Here is a 15,802-nt window from a genome sequence, read left to right as displayed (position 1 = left end):
CAATAGGATGTCCTCCCCTCTTACCCACTATTCTGGTAGGTACAGTTTTTCATGGGGACGTACACCTTGGACTAGTGTCTCGATATAAGTGAGTATATACCATTTAGCTCTTTTTGCTTCTGTGTGAACTCACTCATTATGACAATTTCTAGTTCAATCCATTTGTCCACAAATTTTGGAAATTCCTTGTTTTTAATAGCTGAGTAGTATTCCATAGTGTAAATGTACCACAGTTTCTTTATCCATTCTTCTATTGAGGGACACATAGGTTGTTTCCAAGTTCTGGCTATTATGAATAAGGCAGCTATGAACATGGTTGAGCAAATTTTCTCTATTGGGTTATTTGGTTTGGAGGTGTTTAATTTCTTGAGTTCTTTATATATTTTGGATATTAGACCTTTGTCAGATGTAGGGTTGGTGAAGATCTTTTCCCAGTCTGTAGGCTGTCGCTTTGTTCTCTTGACAGTGTCTCCTGCCTTACAGAAGCTTCTCAGCCTCATGAGGTCCCATTTATTAATTGTTGAAATTAATGCCTGGGCTGTTGGTGTTCTGTTCAGGAAGTTGTCTCCTGTGCCAATATGTTCCAGGCTCTTCCCCACTTTTTCTTCTAAGTGACTTAGTGTTTCTGGTTTTATGTTGAGGTCTTTAATCCACTTGGATTTGAGTTTTGCGCAAGGTGACAAATATGGGTCCAGTTGCAATTTTTTACACATAGACATCCAGTTAGACCAGCACCATTTGTTGAAGATGCTATCCATTTTCCATCGAATGGATTTGGCTTCTATGTCGAAAATCAAGTGACCATATGTGTGTGGATTCATATCTGGGTCTTCAATTCGATTCCACTGATCAACCAGCCTGTTGCTGTGCCAGTACCATGCTGTTTTAATTACTATTGCTTTATAGTACAGTTTGAGATCAGGTATAAAGACTCCTCCGGAGCACCTTTTATTGTACAAGATTGTTTTAGCTATTCTGGCTTTTTGTTTTTCCATATGAAGTTCAGAATTGAACTTTCAATGTCTTTAAAAAATTGTGTAGGTATTTTGATAGGGATTGCATTGAATCTGTAGATTGCTTTTGGTAGGATGGCCATTTTTATTATGTTAATTCTCCCGATCCATGAGCAAGGAAGATCATTCCATCTTCTCATGTCATCTTCAATCTCTTTCTTTAGAGTTTTGAAATTTTTTTCAAACAAGTCCTTCACTTGCTTAGTTAGAGTAACTCCTAAGTACTTTATATTGCTTGTGGCTAATGTGAGGGGTGTAGTTTTCCTAATTTCTTCCTCTGCATGCTTGTCATATGTGTATAGGAAGGCTATAGACTTTTTTGAGTTAATTTTGTATCCAGCCAATTTGCTGAAGGTGTTTATCAGCTGTAGGAGTTCTCTGGTGGAATTTTGAGGGTCACTTATGTAGACTATCATATCATCCTCAAATAGGGATATTTTGACTTCCTCCTTTCCCATTTGAATACCCTTGATCTCCTTTTGTTGTCTTATTCCTCTGGCTAGAACTTCGAGTATTATATTGAAGAGATATGGAGAGAGTGGGCACCCTTGCCTTGTTCCTGATTTTAGAAGAATTTCCTTGAGTATCTCAACATTTACGTTGATTTTGGCTATTGGCTTCCTATATATAGCCTTTATTATGTTGAGGAAAGTGCCTTGTATCCCCGATATCTCTAAAGCTTTAAACATGAATGGGTGTTGGATTTTATCAAATGCTTTCTCTGCATCTAAAGAGATGATCATGTGGTTTTTTATTTTCAGTTTGTTTATGTGGTGGATTACATTGATGGATTTCCTTATATTAAACCATCCCTGCATGCCTGGAATGAAGCCTACTTGGTCATGATGAATGATATCTTTGATGTGCTCTTGTATTCGTTTTGCAAGTATTTTATTTAGTATTTTTGCATCGATGTTCATCAGAGAAATTGGTCTGAAATTCTCTTTCTTTGTTGAGTCTTTGTGAGGTTTAGGTATCAATGAGACTATGGCCTCATAAAATGAATTTGGTAATGTTCCATCCCTTTCTATCTTTTGGAATAGCTTGAAGAGTATCGGTATTAGCTCGCCCTTGAAGGTCTGGTAGAATTCTGCACTGAAGCCATCTGGCCCTGGGCTTTTTTTTCGTTGGGAGACTATCAATGATTACTTCAATTTCTGTAGGGGAAATGGGACTATTTAGCTTGTTTATCTGTTCTTCACTCAACTTTGGCAAGTGAAATTGATCAAGAAAATCGTCCATTTCCCTTAGATTTTCAAATTTTGTGGCATATATGCCTTCAAAGTAGGATCTTATGATTCTTTGTATTTCTTCAGTGTCTGTTGTTATGTCTCCCTTTTCATTTCTGATTTTGTTGATTTCAATACTGTCTCTCTGCCTTTTAGTTAGTTTGGCTAATGGTCTGTCTATTTTGTTGACTTTCTCAAAGAACCAGCTCTTGGTTTTGTTGATTCTTTGGACTGTTTTCTTAGTTTCTAATTTGTTACTTTCACCCCTGAGTTTGGTTATTTCCAGACGTCTACTCCTTTTGGGTTTTTCTGCTTCTTTTTTTTCTAGGGCTTCCAGTTGTGTCGTTAAGGTGCTTATGTGCGATGCTTCCAATTTCTATTTAAAGGCACTTAGTGCTATGAATTTTCCTCTTAGCACTGCTTTCAATGTATCGCACAAATTTGGGTATGTTGTTCCTTCATTTTCATTGAATTTCAGAAACTCCTTGATTTCTTTCTTTATTTCTTCCCTGACCCACATGTCATTTAGCAGAGAGTTGCTTAGTTTCCACATATGTGTAGGCTTTTTGTTATTTCTGTTGTTGTTGAATTGCAGCCTAAGACCATGATGATCTGATAGGCTACAAGGTATTATTTCAATCCTCTTGTATCTGTTGAGGCTTTCTTTGTGATCTACGATGTGATCAATTTTGGAGAAGGTTCCATGGGGTGCAGAGAAGAAGGTATATTCTTTCTTGTTTGGGTAAAAGGTTCTATAGATATCTGTTAGATCCATTTGATTCATGGCATTGGTTAATGATGTTATTTCTCGGCTTAGTTTCTGTTTCAATGACTTGTCCTTCAGTGAGAGTGGGGTGTTGAAGTCTCCCACTATTATTGTGTGGGGATCGATGTGTGGTTTAAGCCTTTTTAGCATATCTTTTACAAATGTGGGTGCCCTTGTATTGGGAGCATAGATGTTCAGAATTGTGATGTCATCTTGGTTGACTTTACCTTTGATGAGTATGAAGTGTCCATCCTCATCCCTTTTGATTAATCTTGGTTGAAAATCTATTTTGTTCGATATTAAAATGGGTACGCCTGCTTGCTTCTTGTGACCATTTGCTTGGAATATTTTTTCCAACCTTTTATCCTGAGGTAATACCTATCATTATGGGTGAGATGTGTTTCTTGAATGCAGAAGAATGTTGGATCCTGTTTATTCACCCATTCAGTTAGTCTGTGTCTTTTTATTGGATAATTGAGACCATTGATGTTGAGAGATATTAATGACCAGTTACTATTAAGAGTCTTAATTTTGATGTTGGTTCCAGTTGAGCGTTTGTGTAGTTGTGTTTTTGCCATGGTATAGTTATCTATTTCCTGAGTAGTTTTGGTTGTAGCTTGACCCTTTGGGACAGAGTTTTCCTTCTAGTACCTTCTGTAAAGCTGGATTTGTGGATAGGTACTGTTTGAATTTGGTTTTGTCATGGAATATTCTATTTTCTCCATCAATGGTTATTGATAGTTTTGCTGGGTAAAGTAGGCTGGCCTGGCATCTGTGGTCTCTTAGGGTTTGCAGGATCTCTGTCCAGGCCCTTCTGGCTTTGATGGTCTCTGCTGAGAAGTCGGGTGTAATTCTGATAGGTTTGCCATTAAATGTTATTTGGCCCTTTTCCCTTGCAGCTTTTAATATTTTTTCTTTGTTCTTTATGTTTTGTGTTTTGATTATTATGTGACAGGCAGTTTTTCTTTTCTGGTCAATTCTATTTGGTGTTCTGTATGTCTCTTGTATGTTTATAGGCATCTCTTTCTTTAGATCGGGGAAATTTTCTTCCATGATTTTGTTGAGAATAGTTTCTGGGCCTTGGAGTCTGATATCTTCTCTTTCTTCAATGCCTATTATCCTCAGATTTCTTCTTTTCATGGTGTCCTTAATTTCTTGGATCTTTTGTGTCAGGAGTTTTCCAGATTTGGCATTTTCTTTAATGGTTGCTTCAAGATCTGTTATTGTATCTTCTAGACTTGAGATTCGTTCTTCCATCTCTTGGATTCTGTTAGAAAAGCTCAGCACTGTGTCATTTGCCTTTTTCTCTGAGGCCTCATGTTCTCGTGTTTATCATTGAATCTATTTTCATCTTCATATCTTGAACAGATTTTTTTATTTCTTTCATCTGGTTGTTTACATTTTCCTTAAAAATTTCCAGTTTCACTCTATGTGCTTCTTTTATGTCTCACAACTGCTTGGCTGCATCTTCTTGCATCTGATTTCGAATTTTATTTGTTTCCTCTGTTATCATCGTCATTACCAAGGATTTGAGGTCATTTTCTTGTGTTTCCATTGTATTTGAGTTCTCTGGGTTGTTTTCTTTGGGATAGTTGGGAACTGGAGATGCCATGTTGTTTTGGGGTTTTTTGCATATGCTTTTATGCTGTCCTTTAGACATCTTGCCATCTCTGTTTTTGTTGGGTAACTTCCAGAGTTGGGTGGAGGGAGTCTGATGATAGATTCACTTGTTTTCTCACGATTTCCGTAGGCTGGAAGCCCTGATACTTCACTGGTGTGGATGTCAGGAGGTTAGCCCTGTCGATTTGGGCTCTCACAGCCAGTGATCCTCAGCTCCCCTTTGCTGTGGGTCCTGTAATCATTCTGGGTCTCTGAATAAGCGTTGGATCAGGCCAAGGTATCCACAGCCTTTTGGGTTCCCTGCCAAGTCCAGCCAGGGATACTGGGCCCGATCCTCACGTCAAGCTCAGCTAGTTTCTCAGGGCCTGAACCATCTGCCACAGCAGGAGAACTGCGACTGCACTGAGCAAGCGCCTAGGGTAGAACTGAGCACTCCACCCAGCCTGCGTCACAGCAGAGAAACTGTGGCTGCACTGTGCAAGCACCTAGGGTGGAAGTGAGCGCTCCGCCCAGCTTGCGTCACAGCAGGAGAACTGCGTCTGTGCTGAGCAAGCACCTAGGGCGGAACTGAGCGCTCTGCCCAGCTTGCTTCACAGCAGAGAAACTGCGACTGCCCTGAGCAATGTTCTGTTCTTATATAAACATTGTAACTTAATTGTGGGAAAACAAAGGCTCATAATTTTCTAACATCACTTTTCAGCTTGTAACTATGAAATCAGTACACATTTGGATCAAATTATATCAGATTAAGTTGGATTATATTAGAATGTATGTTTTACAAAATGTGGTGTTTCAATTGTTGACTTAAATTTTAGAAAGATCAATCAATGAAATCTGAATTGAGATTGGAGCAGAATTCACCAACATTTCTGAAAGGAACATAAACTTACTTCTGCCATTTGGAAAATAAACTCACAACAGCAGTACTCTCAGAACTGATGATTATAAAGCTAAACTCTCAACGAATGTTTCACGAATTGTGAACGTTCTGTGTGCTCCACGATGAAATACTCAGCCAAGATTCAGTTCTTCATTACAAACAAATACACCTCTCATGCTAGTATGCAGATTTGCTTTCAGTGCTAATAAATTGTAAAATTATAAAGATAATAAAGAATTGTTTTTAAAATGAACTTGGTAGCCACAAATTTTGATTTGTAACTATTATACACACCTACACATCTAGAGTATAACAATTTCTTAGGTGAAAAATAGTCACAATGGAACATTTCTGAGGCTGCATTATAGAATATTGAGTGTGACACTTATCTAAAGTCACCCAGTAAGTACTTCCTAACTCGAATTAGTACGTTCAAACTAGGTTGTTTGATTAATTGATTTGTAATTAAAACTAGATTTTTCTTAATTCTATTTGTGTGTGCGTTTGTGTTTGTGTGTGTGTGTGTGTGTGTGTGTGTGTGTGTGTGTGTGTGTGTGTATGTATGTGTTATCTTGGTCATGTTATCTCTTCACAGCAATAGAATAGTGACTAATACAGTTAGATTTTATTAATGTTGTTTGTTTATTTATTTATTTTTATTGTTTACTTTTGGTTTTTAGAGACAGGGTTTTTCTGTGTAGCCTTCACTGTCCTAGATTCACTTTGTAGACCAGGCTGGCCTTGAACTCACAAAGATATACCTGCCTATGCCTCCCAAGTGCTGGGACTAAAGGTGGGTGCTACCACTGCCTGGCTAAGTTTATTTTTTAAAATGATTACCTGCCTTTTACCTTTAAAAAAAGATTAATTTAGACTTTTATTTTCCACATAGTTAATTAACTTTTTAGTGTTACTGAGATAGCCAAGGCTAGACATTTAGTTCCACAGCCCAACTTATCCCAAAAAAGCATGATTGGCTATCCAACACCATGTCGACAACAACATTTCTAAGAGGTTCTGAATGTTCAGGATATTTTTCATAATTTTTATTAGAAATAGTTTTCATATGACACGTTCTAATCACAGCTTTATGCCAGATATAGTTGCAGCTCTTGGAAGGGGAAGTAGATAATGACTCCCATGACTATCTACAAAGCAATCCTCAAGCAATAGGATCTTGACAAACAATTTTTTTCAGAATATTTAACATTTATAAAACAATTTATGCCATAAAAAGGTGATTTGTATTTTGATTTTATAAAATACAATCTAAGGAAATGTTCTGAAGTAAGGAGTCTAGAAATTTTTTGTTTATATATAAGAGCAAATTCTTCATTAATTTCATTTGAGAATTCTTCAAGAAACTCCTCTCTTCAGGTAGTAGTTTCATTTTGCAACTTATATTTCTGTTCAGTTCCCAATTTGATGTTTCTTCCATAGTTCTCTTACATAGAGTTTTATAATTATTACTAAATTTCTCAGTAGACTCAATGTCTCATCAACACATTGATTTGATTTTCTATCATTTGACACATTAAAAATTTTAATAACTCAGTATATTTTTGCGAGCGTCATTGATATGCACTAACAAAATAGGCCAAACTAAGTGTTAACAAATATAGTACAATTTTCCACAGGGCCGTAGCCTTTCATTCAGCTTCACCAGGCAATGAATGATGGAAGGTATTTATAGAACTGATACGTTGTTAACCCAAACATTGAGGAAAATCCTATCAATATGATCTTTCTTTTTTTTAAAGACTAGGACACCAGATTTTAATCTTTTTTTTTTAATTTATTCTTGTTACATCTCAATGGTTATCCCATCCCTTGTATCCTCCCATTCTTCCCTCCCTCTCATTTTCCCCTTATTCCCCTCCCCTATGACTGTTCTTGAGAGGGATTACCTCCCCCTGTATATGCTCATAGGGTATCAAGTCTCTTCTTGGTAACCAGCTGTCCTTCCTCTGAGTGCCACCAGATCTCCCCCTCCAGGGGACGTGGTCAAATGTGAGGCACCGGAGTATGTGAGAAAGTCATATCCTACTTTCTACTCAATTGTGGAGACTATTCTGACCATTGGCTAGATCTGGGTAGGGGTTTAAAGTTTACCACTTGTATTGTCCTTGGATGGTTCCTTAGTTTGAGCAGGACCCCTGGGTCCAAATCTGCCTACCATAATATTCTACTTGTAGGTTTCTAGGACCCTCTGGATCCTTCTACTTTGCTGTTCTCCCATGCTTCTCTCATCCAGGGTCTCAATGGGATGTCCTCCCCTCTGTCCCAGTTTCCTGGTAAGTGAAGGCTTTCATGGGACATGTCCCTGGGGCTAGTATGCAGATATAAATGAGTATACACCATTTGAGTCTTTCTGCTTCTGGCTTCACTCACTCATTATGATCACTTCTAGCTCAATCCATTTGTCCACAAATTTTGGGAATTCCTTGTTTTTAATAGCTGAGTAGTATTCCATAGTGTATGTGTACCACAGTTTCTTTATCCATTCTTCTATTTAGGGACATTTAGGCTGTTTATATGATCTGGCTATTATGAATAAGGCTGCTATACAGGCTGGTTGATCAGTGGAATTGAATTAAAAACCCAGATATGAACCCACACACATATGGTCACTTGATTTTTGACAAAGAAGCCAAATCCATTCAATGGAAAAAGGATAGCATCTTCAACAAATGGTGCTGGTCTAACTGGATGTCTATGTGTTAAAAAATGCAACTGGACCCATATTTGTCACCTTGCAAAAAACTCAATTCCAAGTGGATTAAAGACCTCAACATAAAACCAGAGACACTAAGTCACTTAGAAGAAAAAGTGAGGAAGAGCCTAGAACATATTGGCACAGGAGACAACTTCCTGAACAGAACACCAACAGCCCAGGCATTAATGTCAACAATTAATAAATGGGACCTCATGAGGCTGAGAAGCTTCTGTAAGCCAGGAGACACTGTCAAGAGAACAAAGTGACAGCCTACAGACTGGGAAAAGATCTTCACCAACCCTACATCTGACAAAGGTCTAATATCCAAAATATATAAAGAACTCAAGAAATTAATCACCACCAAATCAAATAACCCAATTGAGAAATGGGGCTTGGAACTAAACAGAGAATTCTCAACACAGGAATATCAAAGGGCTGAGAAAAACTTAAAGAAATGCTCAACCTCCTTAATCATCAGGGAAATGCAAATCAAAACAACTCTGAGAATACATCTTATACCCATCAGAATGGCTAAAATCAAAAATTCAAGTGACATCATATGCTGGCAAGGATGTGGGGAGAGGGGAACACTCCTTCATTGCTGGTGGGAATGCAAACTAGGACAGCCGCTTTGGAAATCTATCTGGTGCTATCTCAGAAAAATGGGAATAGGGCTTCCTCAACACCCAGCTATTCCACTCCTTGGAATATATCCAGAAGATGCTTCAGCACACAACAAGAAAATATGTTCTCTTTGTATGAATACCATGGTAAATAGTATAATTCAAATAAAGGTAATTTAATGTTCTTTAATATCAAGAAGTAACATATCTAAGTACATCAAAAGAAAATAAGGGTTTAAAGACTTACACAGTTACATGACTTTGGTTTTTATGATTTTAAATTACATATGTTGAATTCTAGCTCATGTAGGATATCACCAAGCATTTGATCAATTTGTAAAGGTACCATAGTCTACTACCCATAGGGTAATACAGTCCTGTACTTCAGTACTCATCTGTGCATTCACACTTGAAGAGGAGCTAGTATGGTATAATTAATAAAGTGAGGCTTTGGTGGCCGGAGATTTGGCTCAGTGGTTAAGAGCACTGTCTACTCCTCCAGAGGTCTTGAGTTCAATTCTAAGACCCACATGGTGGTTCACAATAATCTATAATGTAATCTGATGACTTTTTCTAGCCTGTGGGTATATATGCAGGCAAAGCACTATAAATATATAATAAATAAACTTTAATTTTTTTAAAGTAAGGCTTTTTGACAATCTTTACATGTATATTCTAGAAAACAAATTATCTAATTCATTCAATTTTCAATGCTTTATTAATAATTTCTGTTTGCCTTTTTCAGTTGTTACTGTGACCAAGACATCACATTTGTAACTGAAATATGTTTCATAATTTGTCTTATAATATTATTTGTCTCATAATATTTCAGCGCTATTTATATTTATACCTCTAATTTCTAGTCAACAACATGCTATTTCTAAATACTTTTAAATTTCCTTATGACCCCTTTTTAATCTATCTGTACTTTTTTCTACATAGTATAAGAGCTCTTTTTAATTTTTTACATCAATTAATTAACTTTACATTCTGGCTACAGTTTCCTCTCCATTCTTTCCTCTGTCTTCTCCCTTCCCTCTCTCTATCACCTCTTCCACTCATTCACTCCCATACTATTTCTCTTCAGAAAAGCAGAGGCCTCCAATGGATACGAACCAGTCCTGGCATATCAAGTTGCAGTAAGACTAGTCTTCTCCTACTGATGCTAGACAAGGCAGCCTGGTAGGAGGAAATGCTCCCAAAAGCAAGCAACAGAATCAGAGATAGCCTCTGCTTCAGCTGTTAGGCGTCTCACATGAAGAACTATTTACACAACTGTAACATATGAGCAGAGGGGCTAGGTCAGTCCCATGATGCTCCCTGGTTGGCAGCTCAGTCTCTGTAAGACCTTATGTATTCAGGTTGGTTGGTTCTGCATGTTTTATGGTGGTGTTCTTAATCCCTTTAGCTCTTACAGTCCTTTTCCCCCTACTGCAGCATTCCTTAAGCTCCACCTAATGCTTGGCTGTGAGTCTCTGCCTCTGTTGTTATTAGCTGCTGCATGAAGCTTCTCTGATTAGAGTTATTCTATGCTCCTATCTGTAAGTATATCAGAGTATCATTAATAGTGTCAAGGATGGGCTCCCACTCAAGGCATTGGTCTCACGATGGACCAGTCATTGGCTGGCCATCCCCTCACTTGTGCTCCACCTTTACCCCAGCACATTTTGTATAGGTAGAAAGTTAAGATTGTCAGCACCTTGATTTTTATGGTTGTTTTTTTTTTTCTCATTTGAAATTCATACTCAGTTGTATTATACTAAACAGTGACATAAAATATATTTTACAAATATTTTCTTCTAGACCTCTTATTTTGTTAATTCCTTTATTATATATGCTACACAAAAGAGAAGCAACCTATAAAAACTTCACACATAGAATTAACTTATTCTATCCATTATATAGAACAAAATAATTAATTATAATAAATACCAATCTATATAAGCATATAGAAGATGTTCAACCCACATGTCTGCCAAAGAATTGATTTCCAAAATATATTAGAGACTGAACGTTCAGCATTAGCAACAATGGTTGAACAAAACACCATTTAACTCAGTTAACAAAAAGAAAGATGTGTAATAAATACTTCTCAGAAAGGCATGCAATTGAAAAGGCGATGTGTGAAAAGAATGCTAGGCATCACCAATCATTAGCTGTAGTGAGAACAAAGACTGAAAACCTCAATGAGACACTGCATTGTATTGAGTAAAATAAACATTACTTTAAAACTATAATAATGATAAGATTTGATAACTGTTGTTAGATTTCCTGAGTTGAGATTAGCTCAGGATGTTACATAGGAAAGGACCGCTAAGACTCAGGAAGTAAACAACATAGAAGATTCAGGAAATCCTTAAAGTTGACCGTAAGTCCGAGGATGCTCCCTTTCTAAGGTTATATGATCATAAGGAGCTTCTAAACGACACCCTCAGACAAACTGAGCTTCCTAGAAGTGAATCAGGCCATCCAAGCTTTAAGGAAGATAGATTAGCAAGTTCTCTGAAAGGTAGAGACCAGCCAAGCTGCCTGGAAGTGTCTCAGACCAACTGAGCAGCCTAGAGGAGAAACTCTTTAACTTGTTGCACTACCTATAAATTGTTAATTGACGTTCATATTTAGATTTTGTGGTTAGTCACACATGCTGGGTTAAGATTTTGGTAATGCATTTGCTTTGAATCTTGCCTGGTCCTAAAAGTAACCCTTTACCAATTATTTTGTAAAAAAAACAAAACAAAACAAAACAAAACAAAAACAAAACAAACAAAAACCAATAAAATCAGTGGTTCAACAGATAGGCGTTTGATAGTATCCATACTTTGATATATAGTTCATTTTCTATCTGGGGAAAGTAGAAATTTGTTCACGTCTTCCAAGTACTGGTATCAAGAGTAAGATGGAGATGAAGAAAATTATAATACTGATGGGGATATCAATAATTATGGTCCTTATATAAAGAGGTATAAAAGTTGTTCAACATATTAAAATGTCATGACATATAATTCATTATTCTGACATATACATGTATATGTACTATTATATAATATATGCATATAAATGTATAAAAATTAATAACAAATATATGTACTATATATTATAATATATTACATATAAGCTATGCAGATAGTAAAGATCTAAGTAAAAGTTGATTTTCATTCTCATGTAAATGTGAATTTCTATATTATTACTTATAATGAAAATAAAATAAAAGAAAATAAAACATTTTATTAGCTAAAAACTTATGTGAAAAAAGAAAATATGATATATGATTTAAAAACTATGTTGTCAGTTTAGACATTGGGATGTATATCATTGATGAATTACCATAATCATATGGTTCATTAACATAGGTTTGTTTCATTTGAGATATGGTACATTTTGATTATTATTCCTCTCATACATCTTTTGCTTTAAAGGTCACATATTTAATTATTCTGCCATTTTGCTAAGTAGGTATGACAAAAATAGAAGTAAGAGTAAAGAAAGTGGGAGCCTTAAATTTATATAGCAAATTACTTCTAAAATGTATGCATTAGAATCTAAAAGAAAAAGGTGCTCAAAATTTGTCTAAATTGCCAATATTAATTACAACAGATAAACTATGGCTAGTAAAAAGATGTAGTAGTTAATCCAGATGATTTTATTGGACTGAGAGTTGCTTGTGGGTTTATTAAATCAACTTCTTTTTTTTTGTTTGTTTGTTTGTTTTTCGAGACAGGGTTTCTCTGTGTAGCCTTAGCTGTCATGGACTCACTTTGTAGACCAGGCTGGCCTCGAACTCACAATGATCTACCTGCTCCTGCCTCCCAAGTGCTGGGATTAAAGGTGTGCACCACCATGCCTGGCTAAATCAATTTATTAATGTGTCAAGAAAGAACTATATAATGGGGCATGAGCAACTCTGAGTGAGGGGAAACTATCCCACAAAGTAGGGAGTGAGTACAAAGTAGGGGAAAGTAAAGAGAAAGAGCTAGAGTAATAACTGTACGTTTCCTTCCAGGGTGGCATGAAATCATCAACTCTAGTGTCTGCTCCTTTCTGCCACACAGGCCTGAAAGAGCCAGTATAAATTGGTATTAGTTTTAATATATTAATGCCAGTCATTAATAATAACAATGGTTATTAACATAGGACATCAATACCAGAAATACAAACACATAAAGTTAATACATAACCATGACGTTTTAAACTTTGCACATGGTTTCTGCAAAGAATTATATGTTGTTTTGGCATTTCGCATTATCATTACTAGTATCTTGTATATGCAGCTATACATTTCTGGTTTTCCTCATTTATTCCTTTTTTATGACAAAGAGATAAAAAGAACATAAAGTTGGGTGGCTAGAGAAGATGGATATCATCTGAGATGAACTGTAGGGGTAAAACTGTGACCAAAATACATTGTATAATACTGTATGTATGGTCGAGCATATGTCCCTGTTGTGTGCTGGAGCATCTTCTGGGTATATTCCAAGGAGTGGAATAGCTGGGTCTTGAGGTAGCCCTGTTCCCAGTTTTCTGAGATAGCACCAGATAGATTTCCAAAGTGGCTGTACTAGTTTGCACTCCCACCAGCAGTGTAGGTGTCTTCCTCTCTCTCTCTACATCCTTATTCATAACAGCCAGAATATGGAAACAGCCTAAGTGTCCCTCAATAGAAGAATGGATAAAGAAACTGTTGTACATTTACACTATGGAATACTACTCAGCTATTAAACAAGGAATTCTAGAAAATTTTGGACAAATGGATTGAACTAGGAATGATCATAATGAGTGAGTTAACCCAGAAGCAGAGAGAGTCAAATGGTATATACTCATTTATATCTGGACACTAACACAAGGGGATTGTTTCATGGAAGCCTCCACTTACCAGGAAACTGGGACAGAGAGGAGGACATGCTATTGGGACCCTAGGTGAGAGAAGCATGGGAGAATGGGGAAATAGAAGGATCCAGAGGGTCATAGAAACCTATAAGAAGAATACTATAATGGGCAGATCTGGGCCCATGGTCCTGCTCAACTATGGCACCAGCCAAGGACAATATGTGCAGTAAACTTCAAACCCCTACCCAGATCTAGCCAATGGACAGGACATTCTCCACAGTAGAGTGGAGAGTGGGGTCTGACTTACACATGAACTCTGGTGCTCCATATTTGACCAAGTCCCCTGGATGGGGAGGCCTGGTGGCACTCAGAGGAAGGATAGCAGATTACCAACAAGAGACTTGATACCCTACGAGCTTATACGGGGGGAGGAAGTCCCCCTCAGTCACAGTCATATGGAATAGGAGTAAGGGGAAAGTGGGAGGGAGGGTGGAATGGGAGGATACAAAGGATGGGATAACAGTTGAGATGTAATATGAATAAATTGATAAAATATATTTTTAAAAGGTCTGTATATACATTTAATAATAGAAATATATATGGAAAAACTTAAAAAATATTCATAATATAAAGTAAAAGAATATGAAAATTTATATAAAAGAGAATAGTTGCATGATTAAAATAATAATTATTTAAAAATTAATATCAGAATAAACTTTAAAGCACTTATGTATTTTCCAGAAAAAATCACATTTAAAATAGGAATCAGGAAAATCCGGGTGCAGAAGGCATTAGAGGCACTTTGAAAAGCCAAAAACTTCTAGAAGGAAGACCTAGAAGCCTCTCAGAAATTAGTCAGCACCATCTGGCAAATCAGAGTCCTTAGAGGACAGTAAAAGAGTAAAAAGTCTAGCTCTGTGCAGACAAATACTGGGACTCTCAGGCAGACTATGGCCCAAGTACTGAGAGTTGTATGGAAGAGGTGGGGGATGGAAGGACCCAGTGGGGTCAGGAGCTCTCCACAAAGAGACTATCAATGACAGTGGATCTGGACCCAGACAGACATGCTCAAAACTGGTGTACCAACCAAGGACAATGCATGCAGAAAAACTGGACTCCCTGATATAGCTGATAGACAGCTCATTCTCCACAGTTGGGTGGAGAAGGGGAGGGGAAAGGGAGAACAGCCTCTGACATGAACTCTGGTGCTCTTGATTTGCACACTTACTTCCCCTTGGCCTGGCAACCATGCAGCCACACAGAGGAAAGGGATGCAGACTGTTCTGATAAGATGGATAGGCTCTGGTCAGATGGTGGGGGAGAATTCCTCCTGCCCTTCATTGGTCTAGGGGAGGGAATAAGGCAGAAGAGGGAGGAAGGAAGGCTTTCATGGGACATGCCCCTGGGGCTAGTATGCAGATATAAGTGAGTATATACCATTTGAAACACTTTCTGCTTCTGGCTTAACTCACTCATTATGATCATTTCTAGCTCAATCCATTTATCCACAAATTTTGGGAATTCCTTGTTTTTAATAGCTGAGTAGTATTCCATAGTGTATATGTACCACAGTTTCTTTATCCATTCTTCTATTGAGGGAGACTTAGGCTGTTGCCATGTTCTGGCTATTATGAATAAGGCTGCTATGAACATGGTTGAGCAAATTTTTCTCGTTGTGTGCTGGAGCATCTTCTGGGTATAGTCCAAGGAGTGGAATAGCTGGGTCTTGAGGAAGTCCTATTCCCAGTTTTCTGAGATAGCACCAGATAGATTTCCAAAGTGGCTGTATTAGTTTGCATTCCCACCAGCAATGAAGGAATGTTCCTCTCTCCCCACATCCTCGCCAGCATGTGGTGTCACTAGAATTTTTTGATCTTAGCCATTCTGATGGGTGTAAGATGGAATCTCAGAGTTGTTTTGATTTGCATTTCCCTGATGATTAAAGAGGTTGAGCATTTCTTTAAGTGTTTGTCAGCCCTTTGATATTCCTCTGTTGAGAATTCTCTGTTTAGTTCCAAGCCCCATTTCTCAATTGGGTTATTTGATTTGGTGGTGTTTAATTTCTTGAGTTCTTTATATATTTTGGATATTAGACCTTTGTCAGATGTAGGGTTGGTGAAGATCTTTTCCC

This window comes from Acomys minous, assembly GCF_964271855.1.
Source record: "Acomys minous genome assembly, chromosome: 4".
In the NCBI taxonomy this organism is placed as follows: Eukaryota; Metazoa; Chordata; class Mammalia; order Rodentia; family Muridae; genus Acomys; species Acomys minous.
This window is presented reverse-complemented; position numbering follows the sequence as displayed.